Genomic DNA, 21,372 nt, shown 5'->3' with positions numbered 1-21,372 from the left:
AGAAAAGCGGATTTTCCCCTAGTAAAACATAGCCTCTCCACCAAGAGACAAAGTGCTTCATTAAACAAGTCCTGATCCCCATGCCACCCAACTGGGTGAGACCCTCCAACGGGGATTGTTAGACACCCTATACAAGAGCGATCCTACTGGCATCAGGTTGGTGCCCTCTCGAGGTCAGAGGTCCCAGAAGAAGGAGCAAGCACCCATCTTTGCTGCTCTCCAGCCTCCTTGAGTGGTATCTCCAGGCACAGGAGTGAATCGGATGAATAAGGCCTGAAGTGAACCTATTTGTGTGTTGTATTCAGGAGACCCCTCCTGCATGCAAAAACACACACAGGCTCAAAATAAAGGGATGGAAGAAAATTCAACAAGCAAGTGGAAAGCCAAAAAAATAAATAATAAATAAATAAATAAAAAGGCGTTGCAATCCTAGTCTCCGAGAAAACAGACGTTTAACCAACAAAGATCAAAAAAGACAAAGAAGGGCAGTACATAATGGTAAAGGGAACAATTCAACAAGAAGAGCTAACTGTTTTAAATATATGTGCACTCAATATGGGAGCACCCAGATTCATAAAACTAGTTCTTAGAGACCTACAAAGAGACTTAGACTCCCACACAATAATAGTGGGAGAATTTAACACCCCACTGTCAATATTAGATCAATGAGACAAAATTAACAAGGATATTCAGGACTTGAACACAGCTCTGGATCAAGTGGACCTGGTAGATGTCTACAGAACTCTCTACCCCAAATCAACAGAATATACATTCTTCCTGGTGCCACATGGCACTGATTCTAAAATCGGCCACATAATTGGAAGTAAAACACTCCTCAGTAAATACAAAATAATGGAAATTACAACAGTCTCTCAACCACAGTGCAATCAAATTAGAACTCAGGATTAATAAACTCATTCGAAACCACAAAATTTCATGGAAATTGAACAATCTGCTCCTGAGTGACTCCTTAGGAGGGTAAATAATAAAATTAAGGCAGAAATCAAGAAGTTCTTTGAAACCAATAATAACAAAGAGACAATGTACCAGAATCTCTGGGACACAGGTAAAGCAGCATTAAGAGAGAAATTTATAGCACTAAATGCTCACGTCAGAAAGCTAGAAAGAACTCAAATTGGCACCCTAACATCACAATTAAAAGAGTTAGGGAGGCAAGAGCAAACTAATCCAAAAGCTAGCAGAAGACAAGAAATAACTAAGATCAGAGCAGAATTGAAGGAGATGGAGACACAAAAAGCCCTCCAAAAAATCAAAGAAACCAGGAGCTGTTTAAAAAATAATAATAATAATTAACGAAATAGATAGACTTCTAGCTAGACTAATAAAAGAGAGAGAAGAATCAAATAGACACAATAAATAATGATAAAGGGGATATCACCACTGACCCTACAGAAATACAAACTACCAACAGAGAATACTGTAAACACTTCTATGCAAATAAACTAGAAAATCTAGAAGAAATAGATAAATTTCTGGACACATAAACCCTACCAAGACTAAACAAGGAATAATTTGGGTCCCTGAATAGACCAATAACAAGCTCTGAAATTGAGGCAGTAATTAATAGCCTACCAAACAAAAAAAGCCAGGAGCAGACAGCTTTACAGCTGAATTCTACCAGAAATACAAAGAAGAGCTGGTACCATTCCTTCCGAAATTATCCCAAACAATTGAAAATGAGGGAATCCTCCCTATCTCATTTTATGAAGCCAGCATCATGTTGATACCAAAATGTGGAAGAGACACAACAAAAAAAGAAAAATTCGGGCCAATATCCCTGATGAACGTCAATGCAAAAATCCTCAATAAAATACTGGCAAACCAAATCTAGCAGCACATCAATAAACTTAGCCACCATGATCAAGTTGGCTTCATCCCTGGGATGCAAGGCTGATTCAGCATACACAAATCAATCAACTTAATCCATCACATAAACAGAACCAAAGACGAAAACCACATGATTATCTCAATAGATGCAAAAAAGGCCTTCGATAAAATTTAACATCCTTTCATGTTAAAAACTCCCAATAAACTAGGTATTGATGGGACATATATTAAAATAATAAGAGCTGGCTGGGCGCAGTGGCTCACACCTGTAATCCCAGCACTTTGGGAGGCCGAGGCGGGCGGATCACGAGGTCAGGAGATCGAGACCATCCTGGCTAACACAGTGAAACCTTGTCTCTACTAAAAATACAAAAAATTAGCTGGGCACGGTGGCGGGCGCCTGTAGTCCCAGCTACTAGGGAGGCTGAGGCAGGAGAATGGCATGAACCTGGGAGGCGGAGCTTGCAGTAAGCCAAGATTGTGCCACTGCACTCCAGCCTGGGTGACAGAGCAAGACTCTTTCTCAAAAAAAAAAAAAAAAAAAAAAAAAGAAAAAAAAGAGCTATTTATGACAAACACACAGCCAGTATCATATTGAATGGTCAAAAGCTTGAAGCATTGCCTTTGAAAACTGGAACAAGACAAGGGTGCCCTCTCTCACCACTCCTATTCAATATAGTATTGGAAGTTCTGGCCAGGTCAATCAGGCAAAATAAAAAAAAAATAAAGTTATTCAAATAGGAAGAGAGGAAGTCAAGTTGTCTTTGCAGACAACATGAATTGATATTTAGAAAACCCCAACATCTCAGCCCCAAAATTTCTTGAACCAATAAGCAATTTTGGCAATCTCAGGATACAAAATCAATGTGCAAAAATAACAAGCATTCCTTTACTCCAACAATAGGAAAGCAGAGAGCCAAATCATGAATGAACTCCCACTCACAATTACTACAAACAGAATAAAATACCTAGGAATACAGCTAACACGAGATGTGAAGGACCTTTTCAAGGAAAACTACAAACCACTCAACTGCTCAAGGAAAGAAGGGAAGACACAAACAAATGGAAAAACATTCCAACATTCCATCTTCATGAATTGGAAGAATCAATATCATGAAAATGGCCATTCAGCCCAATGTAATTTAAAAATTCAATTCTATTCCCATCAAACTACCATTAACATTCTTCACAGAATTAGAAAAAAAAAACATTTTAAATTTCATATAGAATCAAAGAAGACCCCATGAAGCCAAGACAATCCTAAGCAAAAACAATAAAGCTGGATGTATCATGCTACTTGACTTCAAACTATACTACAAGTCTACAGTAACCAAAACAGCATGGTACTGGTACCAAAACAGACATCTAGACCAATGGAGCAGAACAGAGACTACAGAAATAACACCACACATCTACAACCATCTGATCTTCGACAAACCTGACAAAAACAACAATGGGGAAAGGATTCCCTATTCAGTAAATGGTGCTGGGAAAACTGGCTAGCCATAAGCAGCAACTGAAATTGGACCCCTTTCTTACACCTTATACAAAATTTAACTCAAGATGGATTAAAGACTTAAATGTAAAACTGAAAACCATAAAAAAGCTAGAAGAAAACCTAGGCAATGCCATTCAGGACAACAGGCAAGGGAAAGACTTCATGACGAAAGCTCCAAAAGCAATTGAAACAACGTCAAAATTGACAAATGGAATCTAATTAAACTAAAGAGCTTCTGCACAGCAAAAGAAACTGTCATCAGAGTGAACAGGAAGCCTACAGAATGGGAGAAAATTTTTGCAATTTATCCATCTGACAAAGGTCTAATATCCAGAATTTACAAGGAACTTAAACAAATTTACAAGAAAAAAAAAACTCCATCAAAAAGTGAGCAAAGGATATAAACAGACATTTCTCAAAAGAAGACATCTATGTGGCCAATAAACATATGAAAAAAAGCTCAACATCACTGATTATCAGAGAAATGCAAATCAAAACCACAATGAGATTCCATCTTACACCACTCAGTATGGCGACTGTCAAAAAGTCAGGAAACAACAGATGCTGGCAAGGCTATGGAGAAATAGGAACGCTTTTACACTGTTGATAGGAATGTAAATTAGTTCCACCATTTTAGAAGACCATATGGTGATTCCTCCAGGATCTAGAACCAGAAATACCACTGGACCCAGCAATCCCATTACTGAGTATATACCCAAAGGATTATAAATCATTCTACTATAAAGACACATGCACATGTATGTTTATTGCAGCACTATTTACAATAGCAAAGACATGGAACCAACCCAAATGCCAATCAGTGATAGACTGGCTAAAGAAAATGTAATGCATCCATAAAAACGAATGAGATCATGTCCTTTGCAGGGACATAGATGAAGTTGGAAGCCATCATTCTCAGCAGACTAAAACAGGAACAGAAAACCAAACACCGCATGTTCTCATTCATAAGTGGGAGATGAACATTAAGAACACATGAACACAGAGAGGGGAACAATACACACCAGAGTCTGTTGGGCTGCGGGGGCTAAGGAGAGGGAACTTAGAGGACTGGTCAGTAGGTGTAGCAAACCACCATGGCACACGTATACCTGTGTAACAAACCTGCACGTTCTGCACATGTATCCTGTTTTTTTCTTTTTAGAAGAAATAAATTTTTAAAAAGATTTTTTCAATTAAAATAAATATTTTGTTGTTTTGTAGCATGACCATAGCAAATAATCTAGATTTTGTATCCCTGTGAGTGAACACAGCACAGTGGAATTTCTTTGCAGACAAACACTAAGTAGTCAAGAGCAGTTCTGTTTTGGTTGCAAATAGAAACCATGTAAAATATTAAACTTTTGATCATGTTCTGAAAATTGTATTTCAGAACATGATTATATAATTGGCAAAATTTAAAAATTAATTCAATAAAATCACTGACAGGTGATTTGATTTCTCAAATACATTTTTATATTCTGTCACATACTTTAGTACTGATACCAATCAGATTGCAGTATGATCTTAGTTTACTTTCTGCAACATTAGACTATACTTGTTTTGCATGAATTAAAACAATATTACATCATATAACAAGATATTAGGTAGTTGATTTGTACTTGTTCTTTGAGAAATTATTCTTTTTTTTTTTAGACAGAGTCTCTCACTGTCGCCTGGGCTGAAGTGCAATGGCATGATCTCAGCTCACTGCAACCTCCGCCTCCCAGGTTCAAGCGATTCTCCTGCCTCAGCCTCCTGAGTAGCTGGGATTACAGGGGCCCATCACCACACCCAGCTAATTTTTTGTATTTTTAGTCGAGATGGGGTTTCACTATGTTGGCCAGGCTGGTCTCAAACTCCTGACCTCATGATCCACCTGCCTCAGCCTCCCAAAGTGCTGGGATTACAGGCATGAGCCACCGGGCCCAGCCATGTTAGTTATTCTTAAGAAAATATGATAGCTAAAACATTCAATGTGTTAAATATTTATAATCAAGATTTACAAAAACAAAAGAAAACCTGTAGACGTCAATGTATGTAAAGGACAACAACTAGGCTTGTCTCTCATTTAATCTATGGCCACAATACCATACTTCTGTTGGAAGTTGGCTATAAAATCTTCATCTACCTATTTATTTAAAATCTAAAAAAACCCAACAGATTGCTCGTTACATTACATGTATGTTACCATGCAGTGTGCTGTGTCAGGTGCAGCACATACAAACATGAATAATACACACACATATTATACTAAAGAATTCCAAAGAATTTCTGATTTATCTGATTAGAGACAGGCACATAAATTTTAATGTGCATTAAAATTTTAGTTCAAATGTAGCTGGGATCCCAATGGTGTTTTTTTCTTTTTTTTTTCACTCTGCACTGACCTGGATAATGTAACACCTTAGCAAGTAGTCTATTCCCTAAAAATATCACTCCCAGAGTTATAGATTTTATTGAAATGTCAAGGAATACACGGAAAATTTATTCCCCTTGTACACCATATGACAACACATTATAGATGATAGTTGTTTAGATAGATATACGGACAGATGGATAATCTGTTTTCTCTTCTCAAGAGATATTCTCTGGTCACCGGCTCTATCACTACATCACCTTTTACATTTTCCTTTCCCTGTCCACAAATAGCATCTAGAGTTGTTCTTCATACCTAAATAATTCAATGCTATGTTTCAGCTTGCATATGCTTCAGAGCAAAACAAAAGCTGCATATGTACTGGAATAACCTAGGAATCTAGGAAAGCTCACCAATCAATTGATTATCCTTTGTATTCCAACTGCTTCAAGGATAGAATCACCTCCAGTGCATCTTTTTACTGAGCTAATAGAGTGGAAGAGTAACTGGAAATTTTGATGCTAAGAAAAACAAGATTTTTTTCCTAATGTGTACTCAATACAGTAGATTTTCTGTGAAAAAAAAAGTATGAACTGGAAACATTAGACAATTGTGTACAGATGGACACATTTAGCTACATATGAGGCTAAGATTGTTTCTGAGCAAAGGATGTAACAATTGAGTAGCACAGTATTTCACATCTGTTACTAGATGGAAAATTCTTTAATACATTATCCATGTCTCACTTATTTTTCTGTTACATACTATGGTAACACCTTGCAAATAAGAAGTGTTACAACATTTGTGTGGAAAAAGGAAAAAGACAGCTAATTATACTCTGTGAGGCCTCTTTTCAGTTGTCTTATTGCATTTGACAGCTCGTTATTTAATTGGGAAAGTTACTAACTTTTATAATATGTGTAGTTGAGAGCTCCTCAGTGCAATGTTGGGAGAAGATTCTCTATGGGCCTCTGTGGGTTTTGCATCTTTTCTGAGCATAGAGATTACGTTAGTTATCTCTTGCTATGCTGTCTTCTGCTGAGGGTTTCTCAAGGCTCCAATTAAGGTGTTGGCCTCTTGGCTGGAGTTTCATGTAGGGAGGATTTGCTTTGGTTTCCTGTAGCTGTATAAATGAAAGCTCCAGCTTCTTACTGGCTGTAGGTTGGAAATTCCTCTTATAACGTAGAGGACATCAGTAGTTACTTGCCACATGGCCTTCTCCATAGACAGTCATAGCAATTTGCTTCAAGACCGGTAAGAAAGACTGGTGCCTGCTGTAAATATGGAGTAATATACATAATATATTATGTATCATATAGCACATAACATATAATGGATAACACCGAATATAGCATATGCCTATTGTGTATACTGCAACCAAATAAAAAAGAATTGTCTTCTCTATATAAGTAGTTTTACTTCATACACTAAACTAGTATTCAAAAATTTGAGTAAATTAAATATTTTTTCTTCAAATAAGGTACTTAATTCAAATATATCTATAAAAATATCATGATATTTTGCCTTTATCATTCTAGTAAGGGTACAGTCTTGTATTTAAATATTTTTATTTTCAGGTATAGAGTAATTACATGTTAGATTCTGTTATATAGTGTTTATTACATCCAGCTATTTGTAGAGTTCTATTTAGCTTATCCTCTCATTGAATTGTAAAACAACAAATATAATTATTCTATTACAAAATTAGGTATTTGTACATTAAATCAAGGATATGAGTTATGGAAAAAATTATCTTTAGACGTTTTGTAAATTTTATTTTTTCTGAAGAGATATTTTTCTTCTGTTCTTAAGCAATTAAAAATATACTGATGAGCATTAAGAAATATGTAATTAATTTTATTGGTCTTCTGGTATTTAGGAGTTTCTTCTCTCCATTTATTCTCTCTTCCCCATGTCACCTTTAAACAGTTTAGTTCAGAGGAGATGGGCTCATTAAATAAAGCTACATTTATCCACATATCTGCAAGTCTTTGGAGCATGGTTCTAAGTACCCTTTGTGTTGGATTATCTTTTCACAGATGTTTATATTGCAAATCACCTTGAAAGATATAGTGACTCCATCCAGAGCAAAGCACAGGCGTGCTTCCTGACTATTATGAGAGAGTCCATTTTCCAAACCTCAGAGTTTCTTACCTATAACAAACCCACCTCCTGCGTAAGTATCCCCTGTCCCTCTTTGTGTCACTCCATGGAAATTGGTACTTGAGAATCCAGTGTAAAAAAGTGCTGGTACTCTGGCTGCTGCTTTTATTGTCAGAAATCGACTGTCCAAAGTCTCTAACCCAGTGGTTTTGTTTATTCTGCAGCATCCTTAAAACTGTGCCAGGCCGACTTGTTAGATTGCAAGTAGGTGAAGTCTTACCCACTTGGCAGTGTATAAGTGATCTTCTCACTTAGAGAGGCTTATGCACAGAATGAGTCTCAGTAGCAATAATGGAACTCAAGTTTAACAAAGCAGAATGACTTCTTACCCTAGTAATATTTTACTTCAACCTAATTAAATACATTTATATATTTAAAGATAGAAAACATGGATCTGAAAAGATACAAGAAAGAGCTTATCAAAAAAAATCGAAGAAAGCTACTTTTTAGATGTAAAGCAAACTGCAACCACAGAGATAATTTCAGTAAGAGTTTACTCTAAGCATAGAACTCAACTGGTCCCATTAGCAAAAATGTCTCCCCTGGGAAGATTAAATGTGTTAGATAGAGTTTTACAGGCTATTTCCTTTCATGGGTTGGCTGACACAGTCTGTCCACTGACTATTTTAAGCCCTCAACAACCATTTTTCTCTTATCTTCTTCTTTTACTGAGGCTGAAAATCTTTCAAACAAGGTTCACCATGTGACACAATTAAGAACAATGGGATATATGTGGAATTCCTTAGTAAGAGAGTGTCTTATATGTTATTAAAAAGCCTTTTATTGTTAGTCTTCCCCTGATTTTTGTGCCTAGAAAAAGAAAATGAATCATATTAGAATCATTTGAAGGCAAACTTATCAGTTTAGGATAAAAAAGCATCCTAAGTTTAGGATGAGCATCTGTTACATGAGGAAACTAAACTACTATAAGTTTAATTACTGTTAATTGGAAATTTTTTGCTTGAATCCAAAGGAACTCCTGATACACAAGAACAAACTAGACCAGGGGGAGGCCAACAGAGGATTCTTCTATTTGCCCTGTTAAAAAGTATTTGGAAATTTACTATAGCCCATTCTCACCCACATCCAAACTTATGCCCACAAAAACATATACACTAAATGAAAGACAGATGATAACATTGAGATGATAGTACAGTTCCTTGAGGACATTTAGCAAGACAATGTGTTTTTAGATTTCTAATATTGTCTTTTCTCCAAAGATCATCACCGACTTGCATCTGCTATTGGACTTCAATTTGTGAGCCTCAAACTGGGCTCTCCTGGTTCAAATAATTAAAAATTTAAAAACCTTAATAATTTACATAACTAAGAATCTATTGTCTGATTACTTTCTTGGTGCCTGTGTAAATTTCTTTTACAGAAAAATGTGCTGGTCAGAAGATATATGATCTGTTCCATTTTATATTTGTAATCTCATTTTATAACAATTAGTGCATATATTAGTTTTCTAGGGCTGCCATAATAAAATGCCACAGGCTGGGTGGCTTAAAAAACAGAAACATGCACTTTAGGAAGCCGAGGTGGGCGGATTGCCTGAGCTCAGGAGTTTGAACCTGGGCAACATGGTAAAATCCCATCTCTACTAAAATACAAAAGAAATTAGCCAGGCATGGTGGCATGTGCCTGTAATCTCAGCTACTCTGGAGGCTGAGGCTGGATAATTGCTTGAACCCGGGAGGTGGAGGTTGCAGTGAGCTGAGATCATGCCATTGCACTCCAGCCTGGGCGACAAAGCAAGACTCCATGTCTACAAAAAAAAAAAAAAAAAATCAGAAGCATATTTGTTCACAGTTCCAGAGGTGACAAGACAAAGATCAAGGTGTCAATAGTGTTGATTTCTCATTGGGCCCCTCTCTTTGGCTTGCAGATGGCCACCTTCTCATTGTGTATCCTTACAAGTTCTCTCTCTGTGCTCCAGTGCCGCTAGTGTCTTCTCTTTTTATGAGGGCATCAAATATATTGGATCAGGGCTTCACCCAAAGGGCCTAATTCTAAATTAATCACATCTTTAAAGATCTGTGTCCAAATACTACCACATTTTGAGGTATTGGTGATCAGAGTTTCAACATATGAATTTTCAGAGAACACAAGTCAGCCCATAGAAATATGTAATCTTTTCTTTTAACTTCAACTCTTCTAGAGATAATTATTTATTCAATTTCTTAAGTCTTATTAACTCTGAATAAATGTAAAGGTGCAACCTGATGCCTAAAAGGTTGAAGTCCAAACCATGGACTGTGGTGATACCCACATTGTGAGCTTTGGGAGTTTAGTTATCAAAACAGAATGCCCATACTAGTACCCAAATTACTTTTTCCGCCAAAACTCTAGAGTATAGATTTTTAAAAAACACATAAAAGTTCCAAGCTATAGTATGTCTTTGAGTAAGAAGTCCTAAGCCAACCATGCTACATTAAAAAAAGCAATTAACTCTCTCCAATTTGTTTATCCTACTTCCAAATTAGGTTCATTTGCATTTTGTATTCCACAAATGTGCCTTCATTTCAGTACTTTCCATAGTTCAGAAACAATGAATAGAAGCAATACAGTAATACATCAACTAACTTATACAATCATTTTCATTTTTGTAGACCATAGAGTTACCACTAAATGAGAATTAGTTCAGTAGATAGAATTCATCAGGCATTATTTATTTCTGTTGTCTGCTTGAATAGTCCCTTTTATCTGAGATAAATAAACACTCTGTACATAAAATGCCTTCTTCTGACAATTCAATTGGTCACCAGGAAACTGAATAGAAAGAGAAATAAGCATTCAATTAAAATAAGCTGTATAGGTAGCTCAGTTCCTAGTTTTTAAATTTAAAAAAAAATTGCATCTGTAATGATAGTAACCCTGTTTAAAGTAGATGTTTTTTGTGGGGTTTTTTGTAGGAAGTATTGCAGAAGTTGTTCTTTTTTCTTAACTCCTTAATACTAGACAAAGGAATTTCAGACAAAAACATGGAGACATAGGGATTTAATTTTGGCAGTAGTCTCTTATGTACATAATTATGGTGTCAGAAGTGATTTATGAACTTAAGACTTATAGGTGCTTTTAATTATTTTAATCTCTGTGATTAAGGTATGAATTTAATAACTATGAAAATAGAGGTTGACCCATTTGAGCACAATTGAAAACAAAACACACAGAGACACTGTAGAAACATTGAAAAGAATTCTACTATTCAAAAAGGGCCCAAAATAAACTGAATTAATCTGAGCTCCTCTTTATTACCTGTTGGTTGTTTGTCATGAATATTGGACTACCCTACAGTTATGACAAAGACAATGTGTCTCTGTCCTTTCATAAGGAAGCAGGGTATCATTCAACACACACACACAAACACACACACACTTTGAACTTACGAAGTCATTAGTTCTAATTCTATTTTCTGTCATTTAACTAGTCTGAGATATTTGTCAAATAAAAAAACAACAATGACAAAAACAAAAAACAATCTGGGCCTTTGTTATCTCATGTGTAAATTATTAGAGTAGTAATATGTTATCTCAAAATTAACTGAGACAAAGAAACAGTTAAGGAAGGCCTTAGGTCCAGACTCTGTCCTCTCTAGAAGAGACCTCTCCTTCCCTTTCCTCTGTTCTTGCTCTCTATCCTTCTTTGGTCTGGTAAAACCTGTCATTTTAAAGTTAAACTCACTGATAATTCTTCTAAACCTCAAATTCCCATTTTTCTTTTATGCAAGCTTAACTTCAAGCCATTGCCAAGGAATTTCCACGGATCACTGAGAGCCCTCCCCAGTTTGCTGATTAACTCCACTTAGTAAGTCAGGCCTATCAACCCCAGGTTTTCTGACCTATACCAGTTGACTCACATATTTGCTGAAGGTCAGGCACCATGCTGAATGACCAAGGCTTTTTGGTGTGATCCTGAGGGAGAATGAGACAAAAACACCTCTAAAGACTGTGACAGAACTGAAGGCGTAGCAAAAACTTCCATGAGGCCATTCTTGAGGCTTTCCTTAAAACTTTATGAGAGGAGGTGCCAGCTGGGCTTACTAAGTCAAGTACGGGCTCAGAAAGCTGTGAAACTCACTCATTTCCTGCATCAGGACTTACTTCGGTCTTGGATGAATAATATTGAAGATATATGCTTAAAACATTTCTAATACCACGATTTGTGCATGTGTTTTCTTCCCCAAGAAAGCTGTAAACAGCAAAAATTTTGCTGTAAGTTTCCGTGTGTCCTCTCTCCCTCTCTCTTCCCCCTCCCCCGAAACTAAAAGGAACCTTAACTGCCCGTTTGTCTGTGACCAGTGGACCTTATCTATACTCCAATTTCAATTCCTTGTAAACATACTTTGTAAAGTCCTGTAAGATCCTGTCTCCTTTGCCGTGCCTCTGCAAGGTCATAAAGTAGATGAAACCTAAGTTGCAATTCCGTTCTTCTTCCAAATCTAAGACATGTTACAAAATAATTTACTGTCTTTGTTTCTTGCTCTAGTAACATCTTCCCGCCTCAGGTATTTCCCACCTTAAGGAGTTTAAAAGGCAATCATATAATCTAACTCTGGCTACCCGTTGGGGCCCCTTCCACACTGTGGAAGCTTTGTACTTTCACTCTGCCCAGTAAAGCCTACAGCTTTTTCTCTCTCTTGGTCCATGTCTCTATCACTTGCCGGGGTCAGCCGCCACACGAATTCTTTGGCGTGGCTAGGCAAGAACCTTAGGCGTTACGTTTAGACTGCGATAAAATCCAGTCCCATATTTAAGAACCTGATGAGCCACTTTCCAGCCATTACAGTTGTACTCCAGGCCATGTTTTTAAAAAAATATATCAAATCCAGGTTGTACTTAGAGAAAATTATGAATTACCTATAGATGTTGAATCTATTCAAGTAGGCTTTAATTCTGTTTGTGAGCAGAATTACAGTTCTCCTTTCTGGAGAACTCTCTCAGCTTGTCCAAAGAGCCTGGATAGAATGGAAAACTATACCTACTTCTGATCTAGATAATTTGGCAAATCAGCTTGCTGGCACCTATGAGGACACTAATACAGAGAAAACCACTCAAGTTTTAAATCTCCTATTACAGCAGATGGAGCTTCCCAGACATAACACTGGGAAGAAACATCCTGGGCCAGGCTACTACCATAAGAAGCCAGGCCACTGGAAAAGAGAGTGCCAAAAAAGCCTGAAAATCTCTTTCTCATCAACTTTAATAAGTCTCCAGAAAATTATGCTAAGTGAAAAAAAATCCAGTCTCAAAAGATTACATACTATATGATTCTGTTGGATTTCACAAAGTGATAACCCTAAAGACTGGTGCTTTAAGATGCTAAAAGGCCTTAGCAGTGGCCTTAGAACCAAAGTCCTTCTAATCTCACCTGGATCACACCAAACTCAGAAAGGGTTTCCCTTTGGAATTTTTTTTCTTTGTTCAAGAAAGATTCTTTCCAAAAGAAACGCAATTGCTTTAAGTCCTCTTCCTAGAGATCTCATCAAATAACAAGGAAAGATCAACCACTAGAAGAGAAAAGACTGGAATTTGTTACCACACCCAAACAGACTCTATTTTTCTAAGGGCAGCTCCAAGAGATTACCTGGGGTACTTTATCTACATAATAAAATAGCCTTTTTTTCTTGTGCAACTTCACCTTTCACCTTCTCTTAATGTCTGCCTCCCATGTCCCAGGTTCATCTGATGCAGGAGAGGCAAGCCCTCAAATTGGGGCTTAGCCTGGGAGGTTTCTTCACTTTGCCCAGGAAAGAATTCAAGAGTGAGTTGATGATATTAGACAGCAATTTTTATTAAATGGTACTGCTCCTTGCGGAGCAAGCTTACCTCTTAGGCCATGTGGCCAGAGTGAACAATGTGTGGGCTCTTGGCAACTGTATTTATACTCAGGAAAGCACACTTTCAATTACATGTAAATTAACGGTATGTCAATGCAAACTGAGGGGCTGGCTATTTAGAACATTTTCAGAAAGGGGCAATAACTTCTGGGTTGTTGCCTTAGAGAGGGATGGCAATGCCTGGGTACATTGCCATGGCATTTTTAAATTGTCGTGGTGCTGGTGGGAGTGTCTTATGTCAATGAGCAATGAGAGCAGCTAAGGATCACTTTCGTCTCCATCACTCGTTCCTGCCAGTTTCTTCTCTTTATCCTGTCTGGAACAGATCCTGTTTTGGTCAGCAAGATTGTGACCAGAAAACAAGTTCTGCCAGTCCCTACCTCACATTTCTTCTTCCTAGTAATTTACTACTACTCAAAAAGTATTGTTTACATTTCCCAGCTACCCAACCCTTCTTCCCCACCTGGAGACAACTCTTCAGTCTGCCTGTTCAGGCACCAAGGACTACAGGGGCTCTTCCCAGTTCCCTCAATCATCTAGGTGAAACCACTCTTCAAGTTGGGAATGAGGTCTTTGTGCTTACAGATACTGGAGCAAGAGTATCAACTCTTAACCCCACCAGCCACAATCAGCCCATGCCTTGGGCTAATAAAAAGATACACATGGGAGTTTCAAACAAGCTTTTAGCTGTTTTTGTTTCACAGCCCATCCCTTTCTAACTTGTCCCTCTCCAAGGCACTTGTCCCTTTTTTGCTTGTTAATTCTTCCCTATCTACTTCCTCCTTGGACTTGATTTTCAAGAAAAATACTATGTTAGAACTTTTTTTCCCTCAGAACAGGGAAATAATTTTACAATTTAACAAAGCAAACTGTGCTGACTCAACCTTGGAGTCGTCTGACTTCCCAAGTTTCCTCATTTGTTATATCATTCTCTGTTCAAAAACCAAAAATAATGCCACCCATCACTGCTGAATCAAATCTGTCTCTTTAGGGGCAAAATCTGAAAAGTAAGTTTTTAAACCAAAGGAAAAATTGGTACATTTTTCAGCTCCAGGGCATCTTAATTATAAAATCTCTTTTTTTCCTCTTCGTATGTGTAAAGAAAGGAAACACATTCGGAATCTTAACCCAAAGTATAGGGACCAACATCACTCTCTAGTAAGCTGTCTTAAACTCACATCTCACTCAGTATCTGATATGCTTTGGCTGTGTCCCCACCCAAATCTCACCTTGAATTGCAATAATCCCCACATGTCAAGGGTGGGGCCAGGTGGAGATAATTGAATCATGGAGGCAATTTCCCTCATACTGTTCTTGTGGTAGTGAATAAGTCTCATGAGATCTGATGGTTTTATAAATGAGAGTTCCCCTGTACAAGCTCTCTTGCCTGCCACCGTGTAAGATAAAGCTTTGCTTCTCCTTTGCTTTCCGCCATGATTATGAGGCCTCCACAGCCATGTGAAACTGTGAGTCCATTAAACCTCTTTCCTTTATAAAATACTCAGTTGTGGGTATGCCTTTATTAGTAGCGTGAGAACAGACTAATATAGCATCCTTTGCTAGCTGATTTGCTTCTTATGAACTTCTCCTACTTCCTTCTTCTTATATCACTCATGTTGCAATAACCTTAACTCTGTAACTCTTGTGCCATATCCTTCAAGTGAGACACCACATGACTGCTTAACTCTGATAGACCTCGGAGGATCTCCAAGAGAGTCTCCTAGGCAATGCTTAGTTGTCCTGGTTTACGGATGGCTCATATTTACAAAATGACTCTGGCAAGTATTGTGTAGGCTCTATAACCACTAATGCCTTTGAGGTGGTGAAAGCTGCTCTTTTGCCTTTAGCCTCTTCAGCCCAGCAGGAAAGCTAATTGCCTCACTCAAGCCTGTCTCCTTGCTGAGAAAGACTGTTAATGATTACACAGACAGCTGGTAGGACTTACAAATTGCTTTGGAATGTTATGAAAACAAAGAGGTTTCCTTACTTCCAATGAAGACAAAATAAAGAATTGGATTTATATAATAGAATTATTAGATGTAATACAGCTATCCACCCTCTAGCCATTATCAAATTTTTAGGCCATTCAAAACCAGACGCTATGGGAACTAGAGGAAATTACCTGGCTAATAACACAACAAAGAATGGTGCCCTTAAAGATCCTTCTGATCAAATCTTTGTCATGACCCAACTAGAAAGATTCCTAAGAAATGAATTGAAAATAATTACTAAAGATGCACAGAATTGGGCAACAGAGGCCAAAAACAGAAAATAAAACAAAAAACCCAAATTGGAAAAATAACAGCTGCTAGTTTAATGATAAAGAGGAACTCTGGTTTTAGCCAAAACAAACAAACAAAACAAACACAACAAAAAACCTTTCTTCCAGACCCCATGAAATTTTTGTTATTAAATACTGTACTTAATTAAGTCATTAGACTACAGAAAAGATTATTACTTTTATGAAAAAATACTGATAGGGCAACGTCAACACCGTAGTTGAAAAATGTTTATTTATCCTGCCCCTGCTCATCGTAGAAAGCAAGTGTGTACAGCCCCAGGCCATTTTAACCACCTTAATGGGCCATTTGAGAATTAGCCGATGGATTTTATTCATCGATCTCCTTCACATTAATACAATTATATTTTAGTTTTTATCTATATGTTTTCCCATTGGGTTGAAACCTTTTCCTGCAGATGAGCAAGCACTTCTGGAATGGCTAATGTCCTATTATTAAAAAAAAAAAAAAATCTACCTGGAGTTTTACCCCTTAAGCTCCACAGTCACTGAGAAACTAATTTTACCAGGCAAATTATCAAACAAGAGTGTGGTTTCTGACCAATCTTACAGAACTTTCATTGTGTTAATTATCCTCAGTCCTCTATACTAGTTGAACATAACAATAGCACTCTTAAAAATCAATTTGAAAAGCTTTTGGGAATGTTACACCTGCCATGGCCAAAAGACCTATGTATAGTGAATTTGAACTTAGAACTACCCCCTTTGATTACATAAGCTCTCACTATTTCAGATAATTACTGCACTCCCTATGCATTTGGCCCCAACTTCTTTTGACTCCAAATTAATAGAAGGTGAAATGCTTTAATATTATAAAATTATAATTAAGGCTACAGATAAAAATTATACTCTGAGGCTGGGCGCGGTGGCTCACGCTTGTAATCCCAGCACTTTGGGAGGCCGAGGCGGGCGGATCACGAGGTCAGGAGATCGAGACCACGGTGAAACCCCGTCTCTACTAAAAATACAAAAAATTAGCCGGGCGTGGTGGCAGGCGCCTGTAGTCCCAGCTACTCGGAGAGGCTGAGGCAGGAGAATGGCGTGAACCTGGGAGGCGGAGCTTGCAGTGAGCCGAGATTGCGCCACTGCACTCCAGCCTGGGCGACAGAGCGAGACTCCGTCTCAAAAAAAAAAAAAAAAAAAAAAAAATTATACTCTGGTAGAACAATCTTTCCAAAGTGTGCTCCCAGGGGACAAAGAACTAGAACATTATAACCTACAATCATGGTATTTTGTCATGGTATTTTGTCTACTGGAAAAGACTACCTCCAACTTCACTGCAAAGGCCCATGTCACATTTGTTAAAAAAAAAAATCTGCACTGCCAAGCTTAAAGAAACTGATTCCTGGATACACGTACCTCATCTAAAAATCTATTATCTCTTAAGTGAGCCTGCACTCTTATCAACAAATTAAAACTAGAAATTGTCTTAAAATATCTGGGACTTGAAGTAGACAACATTTGAGTAGATGGTTTTTTTCCCCCAAGATACCTGGGCCAGGCCTGTATGCCCTTTCTCCCTTCTAATTCTTAGCTTTATTTTCTCCCTGGAAGGAGGATGTCCTCATCTGCATTTCTCAGTCTGTAGTCCCAGGGGGAAACCTCCTTGGGTCCTCCTAACATATGTAAAAAGAAAAAAAAACATATGGACCAACTACAAAAGAAAGGGCTAATAGCAATATTTAGTAATATAACTGACTCCTGGTTTAATTCTACCATGTATAGAAAATTCATAGATGGAAGAATTTTCTGTACTGCTATCATGTACGTTTACTTTTATGGGTGAGATACCTCAGTATGGGGCTCCAGATGTTTAGACACTTGGATAGCAGGAGGCTAATGTGGGTTGGAATATCTGATTGCTCTTTTGTCAATATATAATAGTTCTAAAAATTATCATCTGGATAATCCCCCCCTAGACCCTCCTACTACATCAAAGAGTTAACCATGAGTCATTAAGTGGGTTACAGGACTCTGGATGTTCTTCCTTTTGCAGATCTTTTGTGGCATGGTATGATGTTTCTGCTAAGGAAGAAATGATACAAAATTTATCTGCTACCCTAGGAGTTTTTGCAGACCCCACTGCAAAGGCTATTGTTGCACAGCAGCACTCATTAGCTTTTCTAGACAGAGTAGTGTTAGATAAGGGTCACTCTTGATTATTTATTAGCTAATCAAAGCATTGTCTGTGCTATTGCTACTAGTGCATGCTTTACCTAAGTAAACTCCTCTGGGGAAGTTAAGACTCAGTTATGTAAAATAAGAAAACAACATACCTGGCTACAAGTCTCGCTCAGTTCCCTATGGTCATTTGATCTGTTCAGTTAGTTACCTTTAAGTCAAGGATCATGGCTCAAAACCATCATGAAAACTGGACTTGTCATATTGCTGTTGTTCATGCTTTGTATTTTTCTTTTAAACTGTGTACCTGTTGTCTGTAAAATCTATTTAGAAATATAACTCTTTACAAAATAACGTTAGCCCAGTGCTTGAAATGATAGCCAATGCCTATGAAATAGACAAAATCAAATTTTAATATAAAATTCAGACAAACTGATTCTAAGAGCTTCTCTTTCTGGCCTTTTTGTTGCTCTAATGTGGCTACAAGAGTTTTGACGCTGACTTCAAGCTGTTAATCACCTTTGTTCAGTGTGGAACAAGACCAACTTACTTGAAAAAGTCCAGCCCAGCACTGAGGAACACTTAAAACCTGACTAATGTTAATTGATCAATGATGCTTTTGGGAAAAGATCTTGATCAAAAGGGGGAAATGTGAAAGTTGCAGATACCATGATAAAGTCACTTTTTGTCACACCCAGACAAAATAGATCCAGAAGGGGAAGGCCTGCAAGAGAGGAGGCTCATGGACATGTCTGAGATAAGAATGGTTTCCAAGGACTTTTTAAAATGTTTTAACATCCTTCACACATATCCTATTTTGATAAGGTTTATCACTAGACATTCATTAGGACTGTAGTAATTCAGATAAGATGTTCTTGAAAGAACCCTTGCTTGGTAACAGTGTCTCCACAAAAGAATTGACAACTCTGACTTTGAGCCTCTGGAACCAAGGAACTCTTTCTAAGCAGCTTATGAAAATCTCGTTTTGCAAATAAAAGCTCCCCTTATCCTTCCCTCACTGAGTGTACTGGTGGCATCTGCCATTCTCTGCATTCTAGTCCATAATCTTTTTTTTTTTTTTTTTCTAAAGATGGTTCTTGACCTGTTGCCCAGGATGGAATGCAGTGACTCTACCATAGCTCACCACAGCCTCAAACTCCTGGGCTCAAGTGATGCCTCTGCCTCAGCTTAGCCTCCTGTGTAGCTAGAACTACAGGCATGTCCTACTACACCTGGATAATTGTTTTTTCTGTGTGTGTTTTTTACTTACTTTGTTAGAGACAGGGTCTTGGACTCCTGGGCTGAAGTGATTCTCTTACCTTGGCCTCCGAAGTCATAGGGATTAAGCTGTGAACGAGAACACTTTATAATCCTTATTTCTTATTTCTGAGTAAGCCCAACATATTTAGAGATAATTTTATCTAGTGTCCTTTTTTAGATTGATGCAGTAAGAACTAGAAATGTGACAAAGACATTGCTGCTTCCAGGAAAGATCTTCCAGAGCAGAGGAAGTGCAGATAAAAATATTCTGATATTTTTTTTCCTCCCACCCCCAGTCTCCCATTAGAAGCTTCCATTGATTGAACCTCAATCTGATGTCAGCTACAAAGGATCCCTAGTGATACCATCCATAGGGATCAACCTCTCTGGATGCAAATTAAAGGTTAAACATGCAGATTATGAATCTAGAATGGAGGAGGAAGGCTAAGCCAAATGATGAAAACTTGTATGCTTGGCAAAACCACAATCCTAGTAAATCCAACGCTCCTCCCACTCCACACCTGCATAATGCATCTAAATTTTGCTGAAGGAAAATCTGAAAATCACAATGATTAGAGCATATAAATTTATAATGACTAACTTCAAGTAAGCCCTTATGGATGATGGGAAACACAATATACTATTTTTAATCCATTAGCTCTCTTGTACTTCCTTGAATCTTTTTCCAGACCCTTCTCTTTAAATGTTTAACACCTCTTCTTCCATCTTAACTCTTTTCTGATGACTTTGCTTCATACTTTAGTGAAAAAGATCATAGTAATCAGAAAAGAATGTCTACAGAGTTCCACCACATCAATCTATCAGTATCTGCAACCACCTACTGTGCTTTTCACCTTAGCTTGGGTGAAATGTCATGCCCCTGTCTATAGTCCGTCTTTCTACCTTGGAGTCAAGTCTTATCTGATCTTCCTTGGGGTTAGGTCTTATCTGATCTTATCTACTCAAAACTTTTCCTTCAGAAATTCTTTCTCTTCCATTTTACATTGTCAACACTTACTTCCTAAAAGATCATTACTACCAGCATATAAAAATGCTATGTTTCTTCAATAGTTAATGTGACATTTCAGCAGTGTTTGACCTATTTAACCACTCATTCCATGTATAGTAATGAATTTGGACTTGCCCAGAGAGAAGTCTAGCCTTTTACCCTTGCTCCTGGGAGATAACCTCTGAAAGCCTGAAATTTCCTGAGTGATGGGGGTGTCTTTATTATTCATCATGGGCATCTAGAACTGTACCTAATAATTTATGATAAAAAAAGTGATTTATAGTGGGCCTTGTTATCAGCTCAATTTCTAGGGATTTGGGGCTAGAAAATAGGTTCCCCAAGTAGACAATCATATAAGCAGTCATTTCTACAAAATGAAGGAATGACTGAGGTTTGGTGAGCTTCCCTGCTTGTAAATATGCTGTGCATATCATCATGCATCAATTCCAGAGAGTAATGTGCCCTAATGACAATAAAAACTATGCTTAGAACCTTTCCAGATTCTGCCCTATGCGTCTTCCTTTGGCTGGTTTTAATGTATATTGTCCCGTAACAAACCATGACAATGAATATAACAGCTTTCAGAGAGTACTGTGAGTACTTCTGGAGAACTGTCATACTTAAGGGGATTTGGGGAACCCCCCCCCCCGCACTTACAGTTGGTTTCCTAAGTGAGGACAGTTTTGAAGGATTGTGCCTCCAGATTTTGCAGTTTGGCTACATCGAGGCACTCCTCTTTAATAAACCTCTTTTCATTTCATATTCAGGACACCACACTAATAGTTTTCCTCCTACTTCATTGATCACTCCATCATAGCCTCCTGTCAGGTTTTCTTCTCCTCTCCTTTATCTTTTAATATTGTAGTATTCTAGGGCTAATTCCTTTATTCCCCTTTTCTTTTTCCTATCTATAGTAACTCCTGCATGATCTCATCCAGTCTTAAGGACTTACATATCATCTATTTGCCAATGACCTCAT

General features: G+C 37.7%; 1 long non-coding RNA gene across 2 annotated transcripts in view; it reads left to right on the top strand.

Annotated features, from left to right (window-relative positions):
• Positions 1 to 7,739: 7,739 nt before the first annotated feature.
• LOC131382487 (uncharacterized) overlaps positions 7,740 to 21,372 on the top strand; it is a 131,130-nt gene continuing 117,497 nt past the window's right edge. For both annotated transcript variants that reach the window (XR_009212007.1, XR_009212008.1), the window contains exon 1: positions 7,740 to 7,878. This is a non-coding gene — a long non-coding RNA (uncharacterized LOC131382487). The remainder of the gene's footprint in view (positions 7,879 to 21,372) is intronic.

The sequence above is a fragment of the Hylobates moloch genome, unplaced genomic scaffold (genome assembly GCF_009828535.3).
Source record: "Hylobates moloch isolate HMO894 unplaced genomic scaffold, HMol_V3 SCAFFOLD_30, whole genome shotgun sequence".
Classification (NCBI taxonomy): domain Eukaryota; kingdom Metazoa; phylum Chordata; class Mammalia; order Primates; family Hylobatidae; genus Hylobates; species Hylobates moloch.
Note: the sequence above shows the minus strand (reverse complement) of the source record. Positions and strands in the feature narration are given on the sequence as shown.